This window comes from Spodoptera frugiperda, chromosome 5 (genome assembly GCF_023101765.2).
Source record: "Spodoptera frugiperda isolate SF20-4 chromosome 5, AGI-APGP_CSIRO_Sfru_2.0, whole genome shotgun sequence".
NCBI lineage: Eukaryota > Metazoa > Arthropoda > Insecta > Lepidoptera > Noctuidae > Spodoptera > Spodoptera frugiperda.
This window is the reverse complement of record NC_064216.1, coordinates 11,077,105-11,104,245: the sequence shown is the minus strand read 5'-3', so window position 1 is coordinate 11,104,245 and position 27,141 is coordinate 11,077,105. Positions and strand designations below refer to the sequence as shown.

The following is a 27,141-nucleotide window of genomic DNA, read 5'->3' as shown; positions in this document are numbered from 1 at the left end:
GTGTAGATTAAATAGGGGTAATGTAAAGCCTTTTGAAGTTTATGTTTTCTTACATTGATTATTATTGAAATGAAACTAGATTGATTCATTGTACATAATATATGTATATATTCTTATATATTTAGGGGTGTAATCAAGTTTTTTATTAGTTTTATCCAATCTTTGTCATAGTTATCACTTATCACAATAAAGAATGAATAGGTAGGTACTTTAGGTACTTTCTAAGTCTGTGTGATCCATTTTCGGCCACATCTTCGCTTCGCTGTCCTGGCAGTAAGCGGGTTGGTGGCTAAACACAGACTTATCAACGTTAAAAATAAATAAAAAAATAAATCGAAGTTATAATACTATGTTAAAAACACAAGCTTTTGCAGCAAGCAAGCAACAAAATACACCATATAACTCGAACTCTAACCTCATAATACACTTCTCATTAGAAAAAGGACTCCAAGGACAACATTATGGGAAAAAGGATTCTATAATGTAGATAAACCATGGAAAGACCTTTTTAATTGAAATATACCCAACAAATTCTATAACAGACTCAGAACTCACAACCATGGCAAAAGTAAACAATTAACCCTTTTCCGTCCACATCACTCCTATTTACCGACCCCGTACCAATCCTTTTTCTATCTAAGAACCCTATATAGAAAGAAACCTTCTTTTATATAACCCGTAGCAATCTAGCCTGCTTGCTTGGGTCCCTCATTTGACGTCATTTCCTCCCTCCCTCCCTCACATGTTTCGAATGAATAAAACATCATGTCTCATAGTATGGGTCTAACAAATGATATTTCGATACAGCTGTAACATTCTTGTGGTAGTTTGTTGAGATTTTTTTTGTGTATTTTGAAAAGGAGTGTGTGCTGAGTTCAAGGTCATTATATATATTTTTTTTAGACGTTGTCCCACACTAGGATTTTCTTCTGTGTTGTGGATGTATTTACAAACATACAATTTCGAATGCACATTACACCCAGACCCGATAAAACAATTTGTTGATCACACAAAGAGTTGCTTTGAGCGGCAATCTAACACGCTACACGTTGGACGGCAGTCAGTTGCCCAGTCAAGGTGCCAATCGTTGGGTTTGATAGTTTATTTGTTTATGGTTTCGATTTTTAAAGTTATAAATATTCCCAGTCATCACACTATCATCACATTAATATTATAAATGTGAAAGTTTGTTTGTTTGGATATTTGTCCGGCAATCCCGCTGAAAATACTGATAAGCTGACTTGGGTGATAGAAAACTTTTAACGGGAATGTGAGCGAAGCCACTGTCAGAAACCAGTAATATAATAAAAAACACACAAATACACGAACAAAAAAAAACTAATTTATCTTTACCAAAAATTATAGCCCACTTTAATCGCTCCCCTAAAATTGAAAGCGAGCTAAAACGCTATTATTCACTAATTGCATCGCGTACATTACTCCAACAACTTGGATAGTGGATAATTATTTAAAACTTATACAATTACCCCGGCTTCCCTCGGGAAATTACACTTGGCAACAATGATTAACATCGCCTCAGTTCGGCTCGTAGTATGTGGGTTACGGTTTTTGGGTAACCGGTTTCAGAAACCTTAATTGTTAAGAACATTGTGTTGAATGGTTCGGGAAAACTGTGCTATGTTTGGGTGAAGATTTAGAGATAAGACTCGCTTTGTCTGCATGATTGGCGCAGTGCTACTACACCAAGTTCGTAACTCATTACGTATTACGCACTATTATAATAGTGTTGCTCTAGAAAATCACCCAGGTAAAGAAATTGCTGGGGCTGCTGACTGCCTATCCAGCTCAAAAAGCAGGAGTAGGAACGATGATTTTTAGTCAGTAAGAGTCTGATATTCCTTCTTGCCTCGCCCAAGGCGGGAAAATTCATTGGATGATTTTCCCCCCTAAAAAATATATATTTGAAAGTAGGTATGAAAATAAAACTATTCGTATATTACACCCTGTATTTCCTTTCTACACAATGGGATAGCAGTAAAACAGTGTGATGAATGTAGACATTCATAAATCATCACTCATCTGTATCTGCCATACTCATCGATCATTACTTAAACTATTCCTTAGTAACGATTTTGTCCAAGCACCAATTGCTAAGGACTGGGCTATGGCGGTTAGAATACCAGAGGCTGTTGATGACTGTGGAATAAAATTGGGTGTTCACACTAAAAATACGATCGTTTTAAAATATAACCAAATAATCTGTAACTATAGCACTGACGTCACTCGTAGTAAGTTCTCTATCAAACAGAGTTGTTATTGAATCAATAAATTATTATTGATCTGTGTTTGGTTACGTTTTGGTGTCGTGTCGGCTTCGAGTGTGCTGCTATGTTGATTACTATGTACGTACTTACTTATATAGTTGTAGGTTAGTAACTTTAATTTTTATTTCGCCCGCATTGCTAGGATGAAAATGGTTATGTTTTATGTCAAATTGCACCTAGTCTATCGCTGAGTAAAGTTTCATTTACATTGTGTTTAGTAGTTTTTGCAAGAACAAGTAACAAATGTTAAGCAAATTGCTATATTTCCTAAGAAATACAACCCGGGTTTTTTCAAGGACAGAGTAAATAAGTACTATCTAAGTGTGTGTGCTTCGGCCACATCTTCGCTTCGCTGTTCTGGCACATCTTCATCGCATATCTTACTCGCACCACTCCATAGCTCAGTATCACTAGAAACGGACACATAGTTTTACATAGCTACATAGCACATCTATGGCAGAAAAACCCCCTAAATCAAATTGAAAATGGAGACATTCCATTAGTCTGTGGAGTTATCCTTAGCCGTGAAGGTTACACAAACGAGGTTAGCAATCTGTTGCCCCAATTTATACCCAACACGTTATAGATGTCACAAGTTTTAATTAATAAGCCTGCAACCGGTGTTAGGGATTGTGGTCGCGCCATATCTGTGTGGAGTATAGATACAGGAGATGGTATTTGCTGTTTGTTTCTTATGTGACTTGTGATGCAACGTCATGCCTTTTATCCCCGAAGGGGTAGACAGAGGTGCACATTACGGCATGTAATGCCGCTTTACAATGTACACCCACTTTTCACCATTTGTGTTATAAGTCCCATGTAATAGTGGGTGAACCTATTGCCATATACTGGGCACAATTGCAGACTCCGTGCTACTACTGAGAAATTTTCGAAAAACCGAAAAAAGTTCAGTAATAATTTGCCCGACCCGGGAATCGAACCCAAGAACCCTTGTCTGGCAGTCGCACTTGCAACCACTCGACCAACGAGGCAGCTTTTGACTAACGAGGAGCAGCATAAATTAATAGTCAAAAATAAAACAGCCAAAAAAGATATTACTGTATCCTCATCCTCCAAAGTAAATTCAATAAAGTAAATTAACTTCGTAATTACAAAGTTAATTTTAACGGTTTCAATTTCATCTAAAACTCAAACTAATCCCAAAGTAAATGCTTGTTATGTATTATGTTATAATTAATCGAGTTATGTATAACAACTTCAAAAGGCTGCTATTACAATTTTCAATTTAAAATTATGTAACGGTACCTGTTTGCTTTGCGCTTGGTTGTGTAGTTGTTGAGTGGGGCTGAGTTTGGTTTTGATATCAGGAATGTGTTATTGAGTGTTTCCGATATCAATTTAAATGAGGATGACTTTAGGAAATTATGGTCTAATCCTTGACTGTTTTAGTCGAATTGGAGATGTTCAGAGAAAGTAATGTATTTTTAATTTTAAACGGGTTTACTTAGCTTGACCTGTTTCTTTGTTTGGGTCTTAATATTTGAAATTTACCATAAGAATCTCTTCTGGGGTAGCATCATTAGATGATCCGTCGCTCTATTCCATAAAAAGATCTCCTTTTTGACGTCCATCTGGTCGATCTGGTATTTAGTACACACTCTTAATCTTGATGATTATACAATATAAGCAGCGCATTAGATCTTTTTATCATAAAACTGTATTTAACATACTATATTTTAAACTTTTATGATTATGTATATCTAATTCAGTAAGTCATAAATATATAGCAATCATTAATACGTGTAACATTGGTAATCGCTATTCTTAGTTCAACTCTGTAATAGATAAATTTCAATGTAAGTTACATCTATGCAACATGATTTATATTTCATTTTCAACCGTGATCATCCCACTGCAGGTTAACCTCAGTAAACATTTTTTTATAATTTCGTCAAAGCTTGGAAAGCACGTGTAGTTGATGTCAAACAGCTAAAGTATTTAAATTTTATCTACACTACTTTTTCGTAATAACTGAACTATAACTTATCAAACATCTTAAAACATGTCTAGTCTCCCTAGGATTCTAGTATTACCTATTCAGGAGTAAAACCTAAGACGAACACAAGTTGACCAGAGGCATTTATTATGCATGAAACTATTTTCACTACAGTCACATTTGGCTGAAAATACGAAGCTGAAACCGTTTGCTACATGGTATGTTATGTGACTGGATTTACATGACATTTTCAGTTGTTATTGTAGTGAATTAAACTAAGACAGGTGCATTGATCGTTGGCCGCAAGCATAACGCTGTTTGGTTTAAAGCTCAGAGGGTAGGTAGAGATCTACATAATGTTTACAATGTAACTAGCATTATTCTATGTATACAATGTAGCACCCACTGTTCATCAGTTATAAGTCCCAACCCAATTAATAAGGACTCAGATGGGGCCCAGTAGGGCTGATGTTGACCCGGAGCTATGGACTGCGTAGTGGATTACCAGGGTTCCGGCTCAAAAAGCAGGAGTAGGAACGCGGTGGTTTTTAGTCAGGAAGAGTCTGACACTCCCTCTCGCCTCGCCCAGGCGGGAGAAGTCATTGGATGATTTTCTTACCCAAAAAAAGTATTTAGATATATTGCAATATCAATAATATAGAAAAAATATTGGCTCCGTAGTTCTATTGAGAATTTACCATTGCGAAAACAAACCTGAGTATGATCGGCAGTTGTGCTTGCTACCACTCGACTCGTCGTTGTGCAAAGCCATGTGATTCAATCCACTCAACTTATGAAGTAGAAACCTTTGCTTTGCAGTAGCTGTTACTAACTTTCGACAACGTACAACATAATCTTGTAGTTAGTCTAAAGTTGTTTTCATACTTTTACAAAATATTAGTAAATTAATTATTATGTTATCGGCTTACTCACGTAACGTTTTGACGAGGAACTCGACTAGTTTCAAGCCATGCTAGAGGCTCATATTCATGAGCAGCATTACGCAACACACGACGCGGCGATTGTCGCACTGCTACTGAGCCTCTAGCATGGCTTGAAACTAGTCGAGTTCCTCGTCAAAACGTTACGTGAGTAAGCCGATAACATAATAATTAATTTAGTATGTCTCACGAAAGTTACAATAAAATCAAATATTTGTAACACCAATTTCATAGAAACATTATGAACCAATGTCAGGAAAACGTGCGTAAAACGCGTTCGTTATTAACTTAACTTTAACTTAACTGGGGTAATGGGTTGGTTTGATTATTACCCTGAACACGACACCGGTGCCTTTGTGGCCCACCCCTGAATATAAGGAAAATTGGGCTCCGAAAAAAGAAAAAAATACCAGTTTAAAATGTACACGCGCCGAAAGGAAGCTTATTATAGGAAAAAGGAAAAGTATTCAGATACAAGAAGCCAGGCAGTTACTTGTGGTAGTTGCCATCTCTCACGCCGACTTTTCACCATCATTCTGTTGACGCGAAAACTTGAAAACTGTTTCGTACAACCACACACGTATATATACCCAATTAAAATTCAAATGCATGTGGACATCGTTAGTGGAAGAGAGACAGAAAACCTTGCGAAGTCGAATCGCACCCTTTAATTCGTTGCCCCACCAAAATCCAACTCTATGCACCAAAAACTTTAGGTCTATTTTCGGACGCACCGAAGTAAAGTTCAGTTCATTACAAAATGAAATGTAGGTATCGGGTGTAGGAGTAACGACGCATGCGCGAATCACACAGTCTAACGTTAGTGTGTAGAGGACCGCCGTGAGATACGCACGGCAGCGCCGCCTGACGGCCGCATGGGAAACTAAACATGAAATTCGAAATTAATGTGTACCTAACATTGTGACGGTTCAGTGATTGTGTTCAGTGGATTGCATTTTTATTTTTTTTACTGTGATTTTTTTTATAGATATATGAATTTTTAATGTGCGTTCGGCAGTGCCGCATAGAGCCTACAAAGCCTTCGGAACACAGGTTCGTAAATTAAATTACTTTGTTGCGTGCTCAAACTCAGAAATTGTAATGTAATATTTTTAAGTAATAATTTGTTCCGACGGTCGGGCCACACTTTACTCGGATATTTACTAATAACAAAAATTTTGTTCGGCGTTCGTCACGATATGGTCAAACGTAGCGATATTTCTATTTTTATTACAACTTCATTGTAAATTATAATAAAATAATGTGCTATAGGTTCATTACTAAACCTAAGTTCTTTATCTTTCTACATCTTTTACCAAAAAATGGGGTAAGAAAGGGTAAGAATGATTATAATGGCACCCTATAAAACAATTTAATGTATTTTTTATCGCGAACCGCCGACCTCTTTTTGATGAAACACATCTGTACGTTGCGGTATAAAACTTAATAACTAAAGTGATATTGATGGTTGAGAAATTAAAACAGTAAAGAAAAAAGAATTCGAATATACTTGTATCATAAAGTCTATTTTCCTTTGGAGACGTAGATAGGGACTAATTAATTCAATTATTGTAAAAAGAAAAGAATTCGTATATACATAAAGTCTACTTTCCTTTGAAGACGTAGATAGGACTAAGTTACAGAAAATGGGTTTGCCAACCCTTTATGACGGTTATTAGTTGAATTGTGATAAGGGGCAGCCCTAGCCCAAAGCACAAATACCGGACTGATATTGCTGCTCAAAATACCGACATCAATGCGGGAATTGAAACTCCAGCGTGACAGAGGTCCATAGTTATTACCTACGTTTAAAAAAAACACTATTAGATTGTTCTGCAGTATGGTTATAATATCACTGATTCTTTTCTTCTCCTCTAATAATATCTTCTGATTTATTTCGTTGCGGGATCCAAGACAGTCACTCAGACTTCAATGTTCCTGTGTTTTCATGGTTGTATCTACTGTAGATCCTGGCTTTCAGGAGTTGCAGTGGTATGGGAGGTTGTAGCGGGCTTGTCCCAATTAAAAAAAAAATATATTTTAATTCTTATTTCTTTTTACAATTCTTTCTTTCTTCAATAGTAGAACATAGCCTGAAATTGAACAAATTCTTTAGGTGGACTCTTACATCTACTCAATAATTAAGTATGGGAGAGCCATGCTTTGGCACGAATGGGTCGGCTCGACCGGAGTGATACCACGGCCTCACAGAAAACCGACGTGAAACAACGCTTGCGTTATGTTTCGTTGTGTGAGTGAGGTTATTGGAGGCCCAGTTATTTTTTCAGCTTTTTTTCAGAATAAGATTATAGCTCTGTCTGCTTATACCTCTACCAATTTGGGAGTCTCTTATCTTTTTTAAGTTTTTCATTGCAACTTCTTTCAATGCTTTTGATAAATGAGATATCGTTTACGATTATAACATATTTTCATCTTAGAAATAGAAAAAGATATATCATTCGGTTAGAAGAAATGCTAGGGTAGAAAACTTCTAGTGTAATTGTAAAAAATCTTCTGAATAAGAATGATTTTTAATAATGATAGTTTTGATAATATATTATGTCGATTACACATAGTTCAGAACACTTTTGTGCAAGTGTATTAAGGCTACGGCAAACCCTTACCATCAGTCTTAGGGTACTTTTCTACCAGAGGTGTGTTATGCTACGCTGCTGTGGATGCGTTGGGCTTCCACCAGTCATATTCATTGGCATACATAGCTTAACAGTGGTGGAGAAATTCCATTCTAAAGATACATGCGTATAATACAAAAATACACGTGAACTTTATTACCAATTAATTATCAACTTTTCATAAAATAATCTTAAACTATTTTAAACGAAATGATACAAATAGTAATCTTAAAACTACTTGACATAATTTTATCTTGGATGCTTTCATTTCATCTTGAATGCTTTCAAGAGTACTCAAAATTTTAAACATAAAGCATTCGCACACACAGCGCTTTGCATCAAAGCACAGTGTGTTTTTATTTTTACTGATTTAATAAATATTAATCCAAGCGCAATAAATATTAATTTTTATAAATAGTAATCCAAGCGTCAGTCGATTTCAAAATCACTGTTATAGTGGCCTACTCTTGTGGGTGCTTTTCGACCAGAGATGTGCTATGCTACGTTACTGTGGATGCGTTTGGTTTCCACCAAACATATTCATTGGTACACATAGTATAGCACTGGTGGAAACAGACGATTTTATATGGAAAGATGCATGCTATGAATGGTTTCTCAACTATCTATACATCGCATACTCGAGCTCCGCATCTTCCTTACACCGCTACGCAGTTCAGTATCAGTGGAAACGGTCACATAGTTTTACAGCTTAGCTATTACAACTTCGCAGCATAGCTATATAACACATGCCTGGTACAAAAGCAACCTTATTGCTATAATAATACGAAATACCTTAAACCCCCCCATCAAACTACTGCTAATTAAAAAAGTCTCATCTATATTTCTCCCAACCTGGCGATGACATCTCCACTAATAAGTTTATCTTTCAGTTCTCAATTTTAAAATTAAACTACAAAACTTAATTAAAGTTTGCCAGTCCCAAGAATTGCACTAAGATCTCTGAAGCCGAGCTGTTGCACTTGTGAGAACATTATCAACAAGCCAATCTAACTTCGTAGATTACATTCGCTTCATTACTTCGCACATGGACACCTGGGATGGTCTGTTTAAACTTTATAGAAAACTAGCTTCTACCAACGGCTTCACCCACGTTCCCGATTAAAGTAGCACATGTGTTATTCCAGACCATAATGTACACACCACTGCCCATGGACATCCGAAAGATGACGAAAAGCATTGCAAGTGCGTTGCCGGGAAGATTGGAAAGGGGGTAATTGGGCCTCCGGTAATCTCACTTAAACAACGAAACACAACGCAAGCGTTGTTTCACGTCGGTTTCTTGTGAGGTCGTGGTATCACTCCGGTGGAGCTGGCCCATTCGTGCTGTAGCTAAGTTGCTGAATTTGGTCAAAAAGTACGTAAGAAATATCAAAAATGTAATACGAGTATTTCAATATCTAAAACATTTCATTTTTTCTTTTACTTTAGAATTCTAAACCCACGCAGATGAAGTCACAAGACTCAAAAGCGAAGCGTAACTCAAAAAAATATTTTGAAAACACTCCGTTCCCTCAGTTCCCTCAGAATAATACTCTTTACCATCTAATTCATTACAAAATATCCTTTTAAAAGGTATTGTGTTGCTTTTACAGCTGTTTTCATGACGTCATCAGTTTCGATCTAGGTTGTAAAAGGCCCTTTGAGATTAAAGACAGACAAACTCATTTGTCATGGTCATTTGCAAATGTTTCAAATGAATCTCAAAGTTATACTGTAGTTGCTAGGGCAGTTTTAATTAAAACCAATTTGTTAGGAGCTGTTTTAGCTTTGAGAGTTTTTTTTATTAGCCAAATTGGATTTAAAAATGGATTGTGTCTGATTTTTTAGGGTTGAATTAGTATTGATTGCGTTATTTGTTAAATTGTAGCAGGTGCAAACAGCGGTTAACGTCTATGATAAACTAAGTGATAGGTATTTGAATTTTGGACTTGCTTAGTTTCGGACCGTATTTGGCGTTTTCGAAATAAGTCTCAGTAGTTGCACCGAGTCTGAATACTTATCCCGATATAATAATATGGCAATAGGCTCACCTCTATTACATGGAACTTACAACATAAATTGTTGTGAAAAGTGGGTGTACATTATACAGTGAGACTACGTGCCATAATATGCACCTCTACCTACCCCGAAGGGAAGGTTAAAAAGGCTTGACGATATTTATTTTATTTTATTCCTTCTGTTTAACTTCTTTTTAATACCTCCTCCTACTACTAATTTAATCCTTAGCTTCAGACTTATGTTTATTTTTAGCAATCTGATCTTTATCATTATAATTACAAAACTGAAAATAAGTAGAGCAAACTTCAACAGACTTAAATTGCTAATTATAATACACCCACTGATTGGCTGATTAACCTTTACTTTTTTCAAAGCGAGGCTGAAAATTATGGCTACCAAAAATCTAGAAATGCCACCCCACATTTTTAAGGAATATAAATTAAGTCCTTCAAGTTCGCGTGGGCTCAGCAATTTTCTTTTTTATTTATTGGTGTACGAAATAGCCTTGCTTGGGTAACCATTGCTTAGGACCATGATCCAGTAAAATGGAGTTATTTTAAATATACTTATATTCTTCTATATGTATAGTTAGTAGCTTTACGAACCTACCATATTATGTAGAAGTGAAACTGATAAACCTAGATTTAGTAGAAACAACTAAGAAACAATCAGAAGTACACAATACGGTAGTAGAATAGACGCATGTTAAATTGGGCGCAAATCTATATAATATCACCATCTTGGTCTTGAATTATATTATTTGTGGAAATCTAGGGAAGGTTTAAAAGGTGATGGTTTTTTTTTTGCGGCGGAACTTAGTTTTCCGGGCCAGCTAGTTTAAAATAAAACTTAGTCATTTAAAAATATCAAATCCTTGGTTATCGTCGCTCAAACAAACAGTGCGTCTTGTGTGAGTGTGTTTTGGTGAAAAAATGACTTCACGGTGTTAAAACTTAGCGCCGTTATGTCGATCAAATATCATAACATTCCTAGAACTCCTGGACTAGCTTGTTGCATTATTAGTCAAGAATAGTATGTAGTTATTTGGCTTACATATTGCATTACACCAAACAAACACAAATTCGAACAGCTGCAAAAGTTATTCTCAAAACAATGAGTAATGCTTAAAATTAGATTTAATACTTAGAACTTAAAACTAGTTTTATATAAAAAAGATACTTGACTGCCTCGTTGGTCAAGTCGTCGCGAATGCGACTGCCGGTCAAGGGGTCTGGCGTTCGATTCTCGGGTCGGGCAAAGAATTACTGGGTTTTTTTAGTCGGATTTTCGAAAGTTTCTCAGTGGTAGCACGGAGTCTGTAATTAAGCCAGGTCAAATCAGCCCTTTTTACATGGTACTTATAACACAAATGGTGAAACGTAGGTGTCCACTGCAATGTGGCAAAGAGTGCCACAATGTGCAGGTGCACCTCTGTCCATCCTTTCGGGTATTAAAGGTTTGTAGGCTCAGCTCCTATTACATGGAAAAACAAATTGCAAGCATTATAATGTAACCAATATGCAACCAGTATATTAGTTACTTAGAATATTAAGCCTCTCACTACAAGTTTCAAAAAATATCTAACTGAGATATGTAAAACTAATGGCAAACTATAACAAGAAAAGCAGGACTGCCACAAGGCATTATATTGGGACCTAAAATTCGATTCTAGAATGACTGTTTTATTTTCGCAGCTATCTTTAATTAACACAACAATTACGCCTAACAGCCGCTTCCTGGTATTGACAGCTCATTAATCAACAAGTAACCTTCTGTGGAAATATTCTGTGGGGCTTGTAGTAGGTGCCGACTGGAAATAAAGCTAAAATTAGGTATTTATTGTCGCAGTCGGTTATTGGTTGTTGGAGATTTTTGTGGTACTGTTATGCAATCGTTAGTATCAAAAGTGGTTGGCAGAAATGCTTTAATATACAACATCTAATTTATGACAATGATATAGATAGATTTAGATATAGTTGGACTTCTGAAAATCTTATCAAAATCAGAGTCAAAACATTTATTTCAATTAATCCTTAATTAGACACGTTTAAAACATTAAATTGAATTTCTGTCAGTCAGTCTGCCTGTCAGTAAAGCTATAGGCTCTTTCCGATGTGTAGAGTAGACAGGAGAAGAACAAGAAAAAAACACCATCGTTCCTCTTTATCAAAATAATACTACATCGTAAACTCAACTTTGTTATAAATACTGATCCAATAGTCGTAACATTATGTTATAGAGTCAACAGTCAACTCACCACAGTTTACGCTACTTTTCACCACGTGGAATGCAATAAATTATCAAGCAGTAACATTATCCGTACATATTATTACGTCGATGGTTAATTACCATCGAGTCTCTCTAGGGATCTGATAGTAGTTTATTAATGGCACCAACAATGAAACTGGTGGTAACATAACAATTAAAAAGATAGAGAAAATACACACTGGAACAAATAGCAAATATTAGGTTGTTTCACTATTCTATTGTCATATACTGGACACAATTCTAGACTCCGTGCTACTACCGAGCAATTATCGAAAATTCGAAAAAAGCCCAGTAATACTTTGCCCGACCCGGGAATCGAACGCGAGACCCCTTGCTCGGCAATCGCACTTGCGACCACTCGGTCAACGAGGCAGTGTAAGCCACTTACCATCAAGAAATATAGTAGCCAGTTGCCTACATAGTACAAATAAAAATAAATAAATAAATAACATTAATTAAGTTAAGTTAATAGAGTTAATCGTTTAGCACTCAAAAAATTTTCGAGTGAACCAAAAATGACATAATTCTGTGCATCTAAAACATTGTAAGCCTTTATCATTTCATTTTCTGAAAATAGAGTGGATGACTAATTTTTATTTTAATGTCCGTCTTATTGTAACTTTAAAATATTAGATTATTTTTTAATTTTATAAATTTCATACCCCGTCAACATCCCTATTTTGTAATCAGCTTGGCTCGCAATAAACTAAGTTTATTTTACTTCTTATATACAACTTTATCTTCCACAATAAGTTTATCATTTCTACCATCTACCTAGGAAGACACAGCTATAAATCTATCAACGCTACCTAGATTAAACTTCCAGTTTTCATTTTTAGCATTCTAGCTCTGCAATGCTATATTTCGAGCCAGATCTGTTTAGGCTAGGACGCCAATCAAAATATGATATGTGTGGACAGATAAGAATGATGACATCAATGTATACTGACTGCGACCAGAAAACTTGATGATAATATTTACTTCTCCGTCTCCGCCATCCTCTGCTGATGTAAATATAGAAATCTATCATCTTTATTTACCTTCTTTGACTTGTTGTTTTAGAGTCTAATATTTTTGTGCAATTTATTTTAATTTTAATAAAGGTCTAATGTCTACTACGTCGCGCAATATAAGATCAGTGTTTCTATTACCTACTGACTTCATAGATCAGTCACTTATTTTTTAGCACTAACAAAAACAATTATGCTGTGATTTTTACATGCTGACCATTTGTTGTGACCAACTCTTTTGAAAATCAAAGCCTTACTTTTCCTGAGGATGTCATAAGAACCAACGAATGGACTAAACATTTGACAGAGACCAGACAACAGCATTCTCTGATAAACCTGATCTTTTTAGACCAGGATCTTCAATCCCTTTTTCTGATCTTAAATCCTTATGTAAAATGGAGGTCCATGATCTAGCACTGACGCATCACAGCCTGTTGATATTCATCTTGACTAACTCTTACACTGCCAACGAAAGCTTCTTTCATCTCTTTATTTAGGGAACAGGGGTGATATTCACAAATTACAAATGCGAAATAAAGGGTAACAATTCCTCCAGCCAATTACAATTTCATCAACCATAACATGGTAACCTAAATCCCTCAGGGGCTCAGATAGCCAAGCTGTTACGTCACAACGACACAATAGCTTTCTATTCACCGTGATGGCTTTTATATTCATGTTTGTTGGGCGTGCCGTTTGTGTAAACTGTAGTGTTGCTAGATTGTGCTAAAGTTTACACTGAGAATAAATTAATGTGGACTAAAAGTGTGGTATTGTTTTTGGGGTTGTGGCTGGTGAATAGAATGGTACTGGTATGTTTTGTTCGCGAATTGTTGTACAGCACTTAATGTTTATTCGATAAATAGTGGTGGAGTCTTTTATAAAAGGTTGGAAAACTTGATGCTGCATAATGGCTCGATGTCGTCCTTCAAGCTTCAGCATTACATTGCAATTTAGACAGTTAAGGTGCTCTGAGACTTAAAAGTCGATTAATTCATAAATTATTTCTTTGAAGAAGTAGTTACCAGCATCACCGAAACACGTTCTCCGGCCGCTGTAGGAGCGGGTCTGGGGACGGCGAACACGGATAGCTTGCAAGATTGCCTAGCGGGTTACCGGGGCTTTGGCTCAAAAAGTAGGAATAGAAACGGGGTGGTTTTTAGTCAGTAAGAGCCTGACACTCCCTCACGCCTCGCCCTAGGCGAGAGAAGGCGTTGGATGATTTTCCATCCCCAAAAAAAAGCATCACCGAAAACAAAGTTCCTGAGTTGAATCTAAATGCAAGCAAATGTATTTGGTATTTGATTTTTAGGTAATTGATTAGAGTTTGAAACTGAAATAGTCACTGTATTTAAGGTATACGTTTAGGGATGGACTTCTCTGTTCTTATGGCCGATATGATAACAAATTATGTACCTACATAGGTATAAACTTATAATAATATAATATATAAGTACATTGTACGTCATAAGTCATTATGTAAAGTGTAGCTGTTTAATGGATTGTGAGACATCGATGTGAATGTTTTGTTTACGCCTCTTGATATTTCAGATATAAAGTGGGCGACGCGGATTTTCATCTTGAGTGAGCTTTGTTCCAGATAACAGGGGGAAAGATTGTGTTTTATATAAGGTAACAAAAGTAGGGAAATTTGAACTCTAATGTAATGTGTGTAGGCTTTAAAAATGAATTATTATATATTAACGTGATCTTTCTGTTGTTTTGTGTCTTGTATTTAGGAATGTCGTTTCGTTCATTCTTCAAACGGCATGGAGTGGTTTCTTGCTCTTAGTAAATTCATATTCGCTTACTTTCCTAAGCAAATCCATAGCTGATAGTTGACAAAATAAGTGCAATTATTTTCACAAGATATTTCAAAACGTTACTTAAACCAAAACGATAACATGTATTGCGAATTAAAAACTGATCGGGCCTATAAACCTATAGCCAAAGCAAACAGCTTTAATCAAAATCCCAAAAATGTAGTCAGATCTCGTGTATAGAAAATTTGGGCAATAAATAAAAATAGCAATTTTCGCAAGCGAGGGCTGCAACTTGCAGTTTTCAACGATTGGCTTACACGTGGAGAGTTTGTTTGTCTGTTACAAATGTTTTCTTGATGTTTTCCATTTAAGTTGGATCCATACAGGATTATTTTGTAAAAGATTTGAAAAAGACAACAAGTTTCGGTTCTATGACGTTTGAAAATTAATATTATTCATAACATTCTATACATTTTAAAATTTTCAAAGATATTCTCTGATACTAACTTCGACTAAATTGAAATAGGTTTTAAAGTCAGTCTTAAAGTATGAGGATACCTCATCATCATCAATTCATAAAGGTTCATTACTGGACATAGGCTTTTTTGTGCGACGAGAAAATCATCCAATGACTTCTCCAGCCTAAGGTGAGGCGAGAGAAAGAGTCAGACTTTTACTGACTAAAAGCCACCCCGTTCCTACTATTGCTTTTCAAGTCGTGGCCCCGCCAAGTCAGGTCTTCCACGTAGGCCTATTCAATAAAGAGAGACATGGAGTGGTATGTTTTGGCATACCATGGAAGAGAATCATGTCCCATATTATAAAATTACCATTGACCATTATATTATTATCTCCAAGAACAAACATGAACAATAATAACTCTTGGCTGAAAAAAAAAACAACATAATGTAATTACATATACCTGTGTAAATAGCTTTGATAGAATAAAACACGTCACAATGACGTGGTAAATAAATTAAACGGTGTACACACCATAACAAGACCTTTCTCCATGAACACAAAGAAGTTGTTTATTGTTCAGTAGCGACTAAGTAATTAAGTTTACCTTTGTTAGAGCGGGACAGATGTAATTATACTTGAGTGCATTAATGTGTAACTTTTAGCTGAACTTGATAAGGTCCGAAATTTGTGGTCTTGTTTTTTTTTAATGAATTGGAAAGTGGTTTTATACATACATATTGCACCTTTGTCCCTTGTGGGTAGACAGAAACTATCGAATGCTTTCTGCTATGCTTTAAAGGGGGGGGGGGGGCATCATCCAATGACTTCACTCCGATTCGTCGATGAGAAGAGGGAGTGTCAGGCTCACTAAAAACCATCTATCTGTTTTTCGAGCCGCAGCCCCCGAAGTTCAGCAGTCCACAGCTCCAGAGGCAGTCCGCAGTTTCAGTTTCTACTACGATGCTGGTGATGCTGTGACCTACCTCCTCGTTTACCCCTAATTTCATAACCACCACCACACTTGTGATTTCTTTGGTGTTACTGGTGCCCACGGGCGGTGTTGCTCACTCTGTAACAAATCAATTTCTCGCACAATGGTGACATTTCAAAAGAAGCACGCAATGTTAAAATTAAATTCAACAATGTCATATTAGAATAATCGTGCCGTGCGGTACCGCCCGTGTTCCGAAAAATACATAAAGCTGTTGGTCCTGTGCCTGATCTTTCTCCGATCATGTTAGGTTGCTGTCCCATCGGGTTTAAAGTGGAACAGAGAGTGCACCTGTGTTTGTGCACTATAATATCTCCTGGATAGTGGGCTACTCTAGTCAGATAAACTGACCATCATGATTGAAATCAATCGGGAGATTTATTGAAGGATAACCTGTAAAGTCCTGTAAAACTGTTGATATGAGATGAGGTATTATAATCAAACCTAAACAGTCACGTTAACAACCACTGAACTCACGCCTCTTAATACACAATCTACCCAATTTAGGTAATACCTATAGGCATTGAAATCTAGTTACATAAACTGAATTTGAAGCCTATTTTGCTTGGCAAGACGTTATTGCAGGTATGGGTAATTATAACATGAATATTAATGTACTGTTAGTCTGTTACACGGTACGAGGCTGTGTGTCAATGAGAAGCCATTAGGGATTAATTTAACGCCGATATTACGAATATGTAGAGTTTGGTACATGGTATATACTTAGTTGGTGGGTTATGTCAGGGTTGCTCAAACTTTCAGCTCACGGACCTCTGTTAAAATTTCCAAGAGACAGCAAGCCCCTTACTGGAGAGGAGGCTTAGGAGGATACCTAGGGGGGGGGCTCCTCAAAAAAGGTAACAAATAAAGTATGCGAATAAAGTACGGCGATGCCGCTAGCAGCAGCCAGTTTGTATGTTTGCATATTCGATCTGGACCAATATGTAGAGTATCTTACTACGTAATACTCGTAATGTTATTGTCAATTATGAAATAATAAGCCAAATATTTGACCAAAAGCACTTCTGATTTATTGATTCCAATGGCGCTCCTTGCAAAACAAATATTTACCTTTTCTAACTACCACGACAAGATCAACTGTTTGTATATCAAATTCTAAATGAACTTTGCCAAACATATTTTGGACTTTTCTAATCAAAGTCAATAAAAAAAAATGTCTTTAGTAATCTTTGAATTATTTTGAAATAAGAACTGGAATCTGATTGGCGCAACTTCGCAACGTTCACTCTACGTGACGTTTCAATGTATGAAGTTCGAAAATTTCAAACTTGGAATGAAATTCAAATGTTTGTGTATGTAATAGTAACTCTCGGAGAGTTTAGAACTCGTACTAATTTGAATTGTGAGAGAAGTCGGGAGTAAACGTTAGTCATTTGATACAATGTGTTGAGAAAACGTAGATATTTTGAAATAAATAATAATTATCAACAACCCGTGTCAGTCCTGACTTCCGATCTATGGGACTTCTCTGCTCAAGAAGGTAAAATTTATCATAATCTATAGACAATGAGAGACAAGCATGGGCTAATAAAATTTTAAACTGACATGGTCACTAGTAAACTCATTAGAACTCAAAATATCGGAAACTAGAAAAAACAAAAATACATGGTAAATATCCCGTTTTGAGTTCTAATAAAGGATAGGCTTGTTTGTCTGGTTGGAATTTATTATTAATTTATTAGAGAGCACGGTCTCAGTCCTTACACCACATTCTTAAATAAGTTTTGGAGAGGTATCCCAGGGGAGAAAGGAAACATGACCATCCTCAGCAAACCCGGCGGCGTACTTTAGTGGTGGAGTGCTTAAGCCTTCTCCAGGCAAGAAAAGGTTTTGGTCAGCAGAGGCCACTAATAGGCTGTTGATGTGATGTGAAACAAACACACCGTAACACAAAACTCAAGTATACAGCAACCATGCTAACAAGCCGTCAAACAGAAATGAAAACACACCAATAATCGAAGCATATTTCAAAACCGATCAATTTACTTCACCCAACTATGCATACGAAGGTTAAAATTAACTGCTTCCTACTAAATATGATCGTTGGAGCTAATTTTATAACCGATTACTTTGATTTATTGGTTTATTTTGGCTGTTAACTCGACAAGGTACAGTTAGCGATTGGAGTTTGTGCTCGAGTTTAGTTTAAACTACGGTTGTCTTACATGAATATGTCTTGAAGTTTCGATGTTTGTTATTGAATTACACTGAATTGGTTGGATAAAGGGTGAAGTTTGGTTTATGGGTGTGTGAACTGAGCAGTGTCTTTGAAAGTAGGTACACAAGTTTGTTGTTATGGGAACATATTGGACATATTTATTAATCTTCAGCTTTATATGTATATTTAGTATATATGTTACAGCCAAAGTAATAAATCTTGATATTATACAAGTGTAAGCGGAACGCTCCCAAACGTCGCAAACAGGTAATGGTAAAAAACGTGTATTATTTAAAAAAATAAAGAATTCAATGTTTATTTTAAGTAATAATAGTTGTAATCTAATGCTGGAAAATTATAAAAACATAAACAATTTGTGGTGTTTTTCGGGAGCGTTCCGCTTACACCCTGTATATACTGTCTAGCAATTATATATAACGTCTACTTAATTTAGATAAAGTGATAAATGTCACAAAATTAATCACATTAACTAGTAATTTTATATAACATGTTCGAAGACTTGGATAATGTAATAAAACGAGCAGCATGCAAACAAAGATGCAGCATGTAGCAGGCAGGGTTTCTATCACGGCTCCGGCGCTGCTCCTGCTCCTCAGCCCGCGGGCTGCCTCGCTCCTACGCGCCTACGCGATTTTAAATAACACTCTAGGTGTAGGACAAACAAGACTACGTGGAGTCGGTTTTGTAGCAATTCGGTTTAGTCACTAACTTTTGTTGCATAGCATATTAAATTTTTAACCAACATTATTATTTAATTGTTACAGAAACTATAGCAAATTAGTTTGATCGGAATTATGTATAGGGCACTACAAGTTCTCTACCACCATTTCCTACATAAGTTATTAGGCCTACTAACGTTATGCAAATCAAATTTATGCCAAAACAAATTAGTTTTTGATCTTAATGATTAATTTTTATTCTTACAAGTAAGAGCCTTGTACATTTTGAGTTACACATGTATTATTACTTTGAATAACTTGGACTCCCTATTATGAATAATATCCAGATAAAGTGATTAATTTATTACATTGTCTAGTGAATTTGGCATTTATATACGATTATTCATAATAACCAGTCATTATGGATAATTGCTATTTAATCACTCTGACTGTAACATATATAGATATAGATTCCATAGAGCAATTCAGTAAAGTTTAAACTTTTAGGTTTAACAAGTAAAATAATAAACTAATGAATCAGGTACTGCGTCATGGCGCCAGCATTATTATTTGTCGTAGACTGTACACTCGAAGTATTGTGAAACAACATCAAATTTTACAGGAATGTTACAATACTTATAGCTTTCATTCCTACTTATTCCAAAAATATCCGACTTCAGTATATGGGTGTAATATACAGATGGATCACCTAATGGTATGTGATCAGCGCTACCTACGGACACACAGCCTGCAATATAAGAGGAATTATAAGTACGTTGTCAGCTAATTGGACCTCCTGTAGTTTTAGGGAGCTTTTCCCCAAATAATGTAGATTTTAACTATATCTCTATTACTCTAATCTGATAACAAGGTCACTGAGCATGGCAATACGGAGAACGAATTACCACTTATTCTTAAACAAATATCCCAATCGATACGCCACACAATACGAGGCCTCCTCGAAAAATCGGAATCCGCGAAACAAAAACAAATCGATTGATACAAATCGTCGCGTGACACTTCGGAATAAAGCAACCCCGTCCCACGTGGTTCATATATTCTCTGGGTTTATGTGGGTCCCGTATACTATCACATTATATAAATCTATGTTAGAACAGTCTGTGCATATGTATATAGGGAACGCCATGAGCTTTGGATTGCTTAAAATTGGGAGGGGAGTTCGGTGTAGGTATTTTTTGTGTGAGAACCTTGGGACAGCAATGACCACTTATAGGCTGATGCAGTGATGTGATTTTTCGTTTTTGAAAAGAGAACATAAGAAGTTGAAAAGAATATATTCAATGAACAATCATAAAAGCATTGGCCGTCTCCATCGATATGAAACCATACTTCAATATTGTTACTGTATTCGTCGTGAAGGTAAAGTTGCTTTTCTACCAGAGATGTGCTATGTAGCTATACTACGAAGATGCGCAGCTCGCGTATATGATATGTCGATAATAGGGATCATCTATAGCACGCATCTTTCCACATAAAAAACATAGCTTAGCTGAGTCCGTTTCCACCAGTGCTAAGCTATGTGTACCAAAGAATATGAATGGTGGAAACCAAACCCATCCACAGCAACGTAGCATAGCACATCTCTGATGAAAAAGCACCCTAACAGTTGCCATCCACCTCCTGCCATACAAATAATAAGTTTAACTCCGTTTAAATATCGTTTAACTCTGACTTTGACACTCCACGTTCCGAAAGTCACGAACCTCTAGCGTTTTTTCTCGGATCGACTAGCTAGCATGCGGAAAAATGTGTAGGCATCGCGTACATTGCGCGCGCAACACATGTGACCCAAAACAGTAGCCGTTCTAAAACTGAAATAGTGACGTTGTATGCCAAATGATACGATTATGTTTATGATTATGAGCATGACTATGGAGCGGTGTGAATGTAGCTTTTATTTTACTTGTGTGTGAAATTTTATTTTTACAATTTTGTGTTTGCTTTAGCTGAATTGAAAAACTTAAATTACTCTTTTTGTATTGTGTCCCAAATCAAATTAATGTAAAGCTTGCTTATAAAAACCAATACTATTATAAATAAAGACAATCTAACAGCATTTTAACACAATAGCATTGTTACAAAAGTAATAGTAACCAAAAAAATTCTTCCTTTTACAAAATATGTCATATATTATGCTTATACCACTAAGCCTACTTCCACACAACCCAATAAAAACCTTATATCTTCCCTACAAAGATAAGAAATCCAATCTCAGCCACACCTGAACTCCGAAACGCTAACCAAAGCAAAGCCGAGTCTATTAAAACAGTTTTACGATACCATAGTGTTTAATCTTCATGAAATAAAACGCAAAGATTTTTGTTTCTTTATTGAGTACTAAAATACGGCTCATGGCCGTTCCTACGTGGTTTTAATAATTAGCTATTTGCGGTCTGTTTATATGAAAACAGAGTTAGATAAAAATATAAACGTTCTAGAAGTTTCCATTTAAATCTGTTTTGTGTATTCATAAATATAAAGTGTGTTTGAGTGTTTTTTATTGTTTGAGTGTATGTTGTTGATTGTAAAGTGCAATGAAACATTTAGGGTTTATTTTTGTTGTTGATAGTATGAAAATTTACGCTCATACATAAACCAGTGTCTTTTTATGGTATCAACCGGTAAACGAGCCGACCGAATCACCTGATGGTCAAGCTAGTCGTTGCCGCCCATGGACACCCGAAACATCAGAGACGTTACAAATGCGTTGCCGGACTTTTGAAAGGGTTAGAGGAATTTGAGGATTGTTGGGAATTCGGGGATTGGGGAGACTTGGGAGGGGTAATTGGGCCTCCGATAACCAGACTCTCACGACGAACACAACGCAAGCGTTGTTACGTCACGCCGTGGTATCACTCGGGTCGAGCCGGCGCCACGTGCTGAAGCATGGCTTTCCCACACTTAAAACGTCTCTTGAGCATTTTTATATACATATTAACTTATACTATACAGCTTCCAGCGGCGTCTTCTACGTTCCCATCGGATTAAAAGTATCCTATCACCCAAGTCAGTATACATATGTCCTGATTGCAAACAAACTTTTACATTTATTATATTAGTGAGATTATACCAAAACAACACAAAATCATAAAAAAACAATCACACCAAATCACAATCTATCCCAATTCTCATTCTAGCCGCATTACAACGAGAATCCCGTCACAAATTCCATTAAATAGAAGTAATCAGGAAATAATCCGGAGAGCGTCATACGCATTATATCCATAAATAATGATAATTTCACCCCTTATATGCCTCCTTTATGGTAATCGGGGGTAGAACTGAAACAAAAACATGTGAGCTTGTGGTTATACGCACTTAAAGCTGTTATTGTAAATATGGGAGAAACAATATTTCTGTTATAACGGCTGGTGGATCGTGGCTTTTTATTGTGGAACGGGCATTGTGTAAGATGGGCCTTTAGATATTTATATTTTTAATTCTTATACTTTTGTATGATTTTTATTTTAAACATAGTGTATTATTATCTATGTTTGGTCTACATAATATGTTTAGCAGTGGACGTCTTGTGGCTGATCATGTGTAACGTCTTTTTTATCTTTAAACTTTTTTATTTTGGTATGAAGGTAGCAAGAGTGTTTAATGAATATGAAAATTAGGATCAATAAAAAAACCTCCTTGAAAATATAATTTTATTGTAATACATTGTCAAGGGAGACGCATCTTATCATAGTACATTTAACTCGCACAGCTACGGAGCTTAGTGTTGGTGGAAACGGTCACATATTTTCACAACTTAGCTATTACATCTTACACCCGTATTCACAAACGATACTTTCCTCAGTGAAGTAGCAACGCTCTGCGAAGTAAGGCATTTCTCACTGCGTAACATCTGGCAAGCCTTTCAATTCATGAACGATGCTTAAGCGACCCTTGTCTAAGCAAACCCGTAGCGTTGAATAGAGCTCTGTGATTGGTTCTCGTATGTTGCGTATTTCACGTCGCTGCTTGACGTTCATATCAGTTGTCATACCCTCTTTCAACAACGTCAAAACATAAACAGTTACCGGTAACCAAGAACAATTTTGAGTTGTCATACAACAACGTCAAAATATAAATAGTTACCGGTATCCAAGAACAATTTTGAGTTGTCATACAACAACGTCAAAACATAAACAGTTACAGGTATCCAAGAACAATTTTGTTTATATTTGTGTTAGTTTTATATTCACAAATATGGATACAATAACAAAATCGGGATCCCTAAACACAACTGTCTGTCTGTCCGAAAAATACTTATATTTCTCTAACAAGAAATAAACCTTGTGACATCTATTGCCATTGACAATGGCTATGCGTTGCTTAAAACAGCTGGCAGGCTACTTTAGCTGTGCGTTCATTTTGAAGGACGCATAGTACCAGCTGTCACTCAAGTATTGTTTATGAATTAGATTTAGGGGCCCTGTGCGCTCGCGCGCACTAAGAGACCGCATAGTATCGTTTGTGAATACGGGTGTTAGTATCATAGCTACATTGAATATCTCTGGTGGAATGTTTTCGTTCACCGTTTGTTAGTGATATCTAAATAATTATAACAAGTACATATCACTCGAAAAAAATATCACATTGATACTTGCCATTGGTAGGTTTCGAACTCGCCTCATACATGAGAAGCGGCCTTAAACCAACGTCCACCATGATATTGGTTCTGGTATATCAAGAAGCAATGGAAAGAACCTGGTTATTCGAGTATGCAAACCTTTCCTTTCTACGTATTTAAGGCTGCTAGAATAAAAAGGTCTCCAGGGTCAATGTACATGACCTAAAAATCTAGATTTTTCCACACACGGTTTCTGGGAACGCGTCAATTTTGTCTCACCTTTGGTATTTGGTAGGCTTTTACCGTAATAACGTATTTTGGGGCGTAAAAGATTTATTGTGCTTGTAATATTTCCAGCTGATTTATGTGTAAACTCGTTGTCACCTTACATTATTTTTCAGGAGTTTATCCCCTACGCGTAGTAAGCCTACCCTATCTGGTTGATTCTAGTTTTTTTGTTGATATTTTAGGCTATTTTTTACAGAAACGTGTGGGCTAAAAGTAAATCTTAAAAGTAGAATAAGCTTCTAATATTTATGAGTAATTGGTTGAGGTAAGAAAGCAAAAAATAAGCCACTTTTGTAATACCAGTATTACACAGGTCGTGTCTACAGAAAAGATATCAAGAAACATAAAAAAAAACTATACGAGATTAGTGGCATCTAGTCTTTTATGGTATCTCTAATAATGGAAGTTGCAAAACGTATGATAATATACTAAGTATTATGCAACTGCTAAAAAACATGGCTAGAAAATCCTAACGAACAACAGTTGGACAGAAAACCCGCCAGCCGCGATCATTTCGCCTGGGCAGAAAATGTTCTTTTCCTTAGTAGAGAACTTTACTTTCTGTCCCCTAAATAAGCCACAAATCTTTGCAAAAAACACTCACATTACCTATATCAAAACCACAAATAGTAAAGTAATATTTAATTTTGGCCTATGGCTGCCTTGTAACAGAATCTACAAAAACAGATTTGCATACTTCCCGTCTCACAGCCGCAGTGTAAACTGACGGACTAAATATTTATTTTACGTTATATTAGAAGATTACATATACTGACAGCATGGCGGTAACATTACGTATGCGCGTTTTTTGCGCATTTCATTGAGAGATGGTGTTGAGTGAAATGTTTTGGTAACACTACATCTTGTCTTGTGTTCTGTTAAACAGTAGATGGAGATGGTTCTGGTATATTCGGTTAGTTTCTGCAAGTTTTGTGATAAAGGCGAGAGTATAACAAAATTTCTTTTTGTACTAAGTTACTTGGGCCGCAATGTGTCCTTCTTTTTTATTCGGTAATCGATCACCGTGTGCTGCGTGGCCTGCCCAACAGGTTACCGGGGCTTCGGCTCAAAAAACAGGAGTAGAATTGGGGTAGTATTTAGTCAGTAAGAGTCTGACACTCCCTCTTGCCTCACCTAAAGCGGGAGAAGTCATTGGATGAATTTCCTCCTCAAAAAATAGCCTATGTAGGAACTTACGGTCTTACTTTTCCCTACAAAATGAATCTATATCACTCTATACATTCTTCCATATAATTTCTCTCACATTCTATATTTTGTTTCTCTTCCACGTAAAATTATTCACTCACTTTATCACGTGTCTTGCATTCCTTGACCTAAATATATTTTCATCAGTTTTTTTAGTTACCTGCTTCTTTCTATCGAACGTAGTTCTAGAATATTACCAAAACAACGATACAGTTCACTGTTTTAACTTTTCAATAGTTGAAAAACAGTAAGATATTTATTTTATTCCTAGAAGTAGCTTCTAGACATAATTTTAGTATCGTTTGTTCTAGGCGCTGTTTTCGATCTATCTGTCTAACACTATCCAGACTGAAAAAATATAGGCACTGAACTGTATATTTTACTAAGTGCAGCGAATTGGCATTCTTATCAATATTTACAGTTTTGAAAATAACTTAGCAGTTTACAGGTGTTGTGGAAACCCTGAAGCTATTCTTAAGCCACGTAGGTTGGTATAGTTTATGTGGATGATCATGATATATGACCAATGAATATTTAATACAGTTTATTAACATAAGGGCACTATGACAACTCTTTATATGTATATCTCTTTTTATTGTCTTTAGACTAACTAGTAATCACATCAGCATCCTATAGCCTAAGTGGTCACTGCTAACCAAAGGTCTCTTATCCCACGGAGAAGGTTTAAACATTCAATGAACGAATCGAAAGAAAATAACCAGTCGAATGATCGAACGCTGAATCAAATGAACACATTTAACTTTCATTAATTTATTTCATTTATATTTCATTCGTTTATTCCTTAGTTTTTATTTTATAACCATAGGCGTTGTTTATTTTCCTATTTTAGTATGAAAAACAACTTGAAAGGTTCTACCCATAGGACTCGTAAAATTCATTCAACATTAGGGTTAAATGATATTTTCATTCCACTATGCTTGCCTTTTCATGATATTAGCTATTTTCGGAGCCACCTAATAATCTGATAATAAACAGTAAATTAATAATAATGTTCATCCATAATAAATTAGAGGATTGTATGATGGAAATAGTCCGGATTGCCGATCCGATCAGTCGGGCGTATGATTGAAACATATTAGTGTTAATTACCTTGTTTTCATGTAATCAGGAGATATTACGCATTGGTTGTTGTAATTATAACGTAATTATAGGGATTAATGTATTAGTTTTTGGATAATATTATAATTATTATGCATGTGAGCACCGATACGTTATAAAAGGATTTTCTCTTAGATTAAAATGATGTAAATTGTCAACTAAGCAACGTGAGATATTGATCTCGATTCTGAAACTCTTAATAATTAAACTTTTACTTTTATATGAATGAAAAAGATATTGCGTTATCGCCAAATTATGTGACTTACTGTACTAAATAGGCTCACCCCCTATTACATGGGATTTATAATACAAATGGTAAAAAGTAGGTGTACGTTGTAATATGCACCACTGCCCAACACTTCGGGGATATAAGGCATGCCGTTGCATATGTTATTTACATCAAGTAATACATCTTATTTCACCAATTTATTTACTTCTTAACAGTCTAATTGCAAATAAACGATAAAACAGAACACAAGTATCCAACAAACCAAATAAACACATTCAACAGCTAACAAATTACAAAAGAAAAAAAAACAAAACCATTCTAAAACCAAACTACTCGCAAAAAATGGCTACAAAATGGCGACCGTTCCATTTTCAAGTTTAGTAACGGTTTTTAATGAGACCCGTTTCATGTTAGTGTCAACATGTACAGATTGTAGCCGGTACAGTTTAAAATTAATTTCTCGTTGCATTTTTATTAAAACCTACTGCGAGAGAGGGTTAACTATTAGCCTGACGGTAGTAGCAATTAT

The 27,141-nt window shown here is 36.0% G+C and overlaps 2 protein-coding genes across 6 annotated transcripts in view; one reads left to right on the top strand and one right to left on the bottom strand.

The window, feature by feature from the left end:
• LOC118272073 (protein spaetzle 4) overlaps window positions 1–27,141 on the bottom strand; it is a 484,075-nt gene that overhangs the window by 141,531 nt on the left and 315,403 nt on the right. The window lies entirely within an intron of this gene.
• LOC118271844 (potassium voltage-gated channel protein Shaw) overlaps window positions 5,972–27,141 on the top strand; it is a 110,775-nt gene continuing 89,605 nt past the window's right edge. For 4 of the 5 annotated variants that reach the window (XR_007705319.1, XR_007705318.1, XM_050693719.1 and 1 more), the window contains exon 1: window positions 5,996–6,236. The gene's annotated coding sequence lies outside the window, so the exon portion shown is untranslated. Of the gene's footprint in view, window positions 6,237–27,141 lie in introns of all 5 variants that reach the window. The other variant, XM_050693720.1, reaches the window with a different exon arrangement.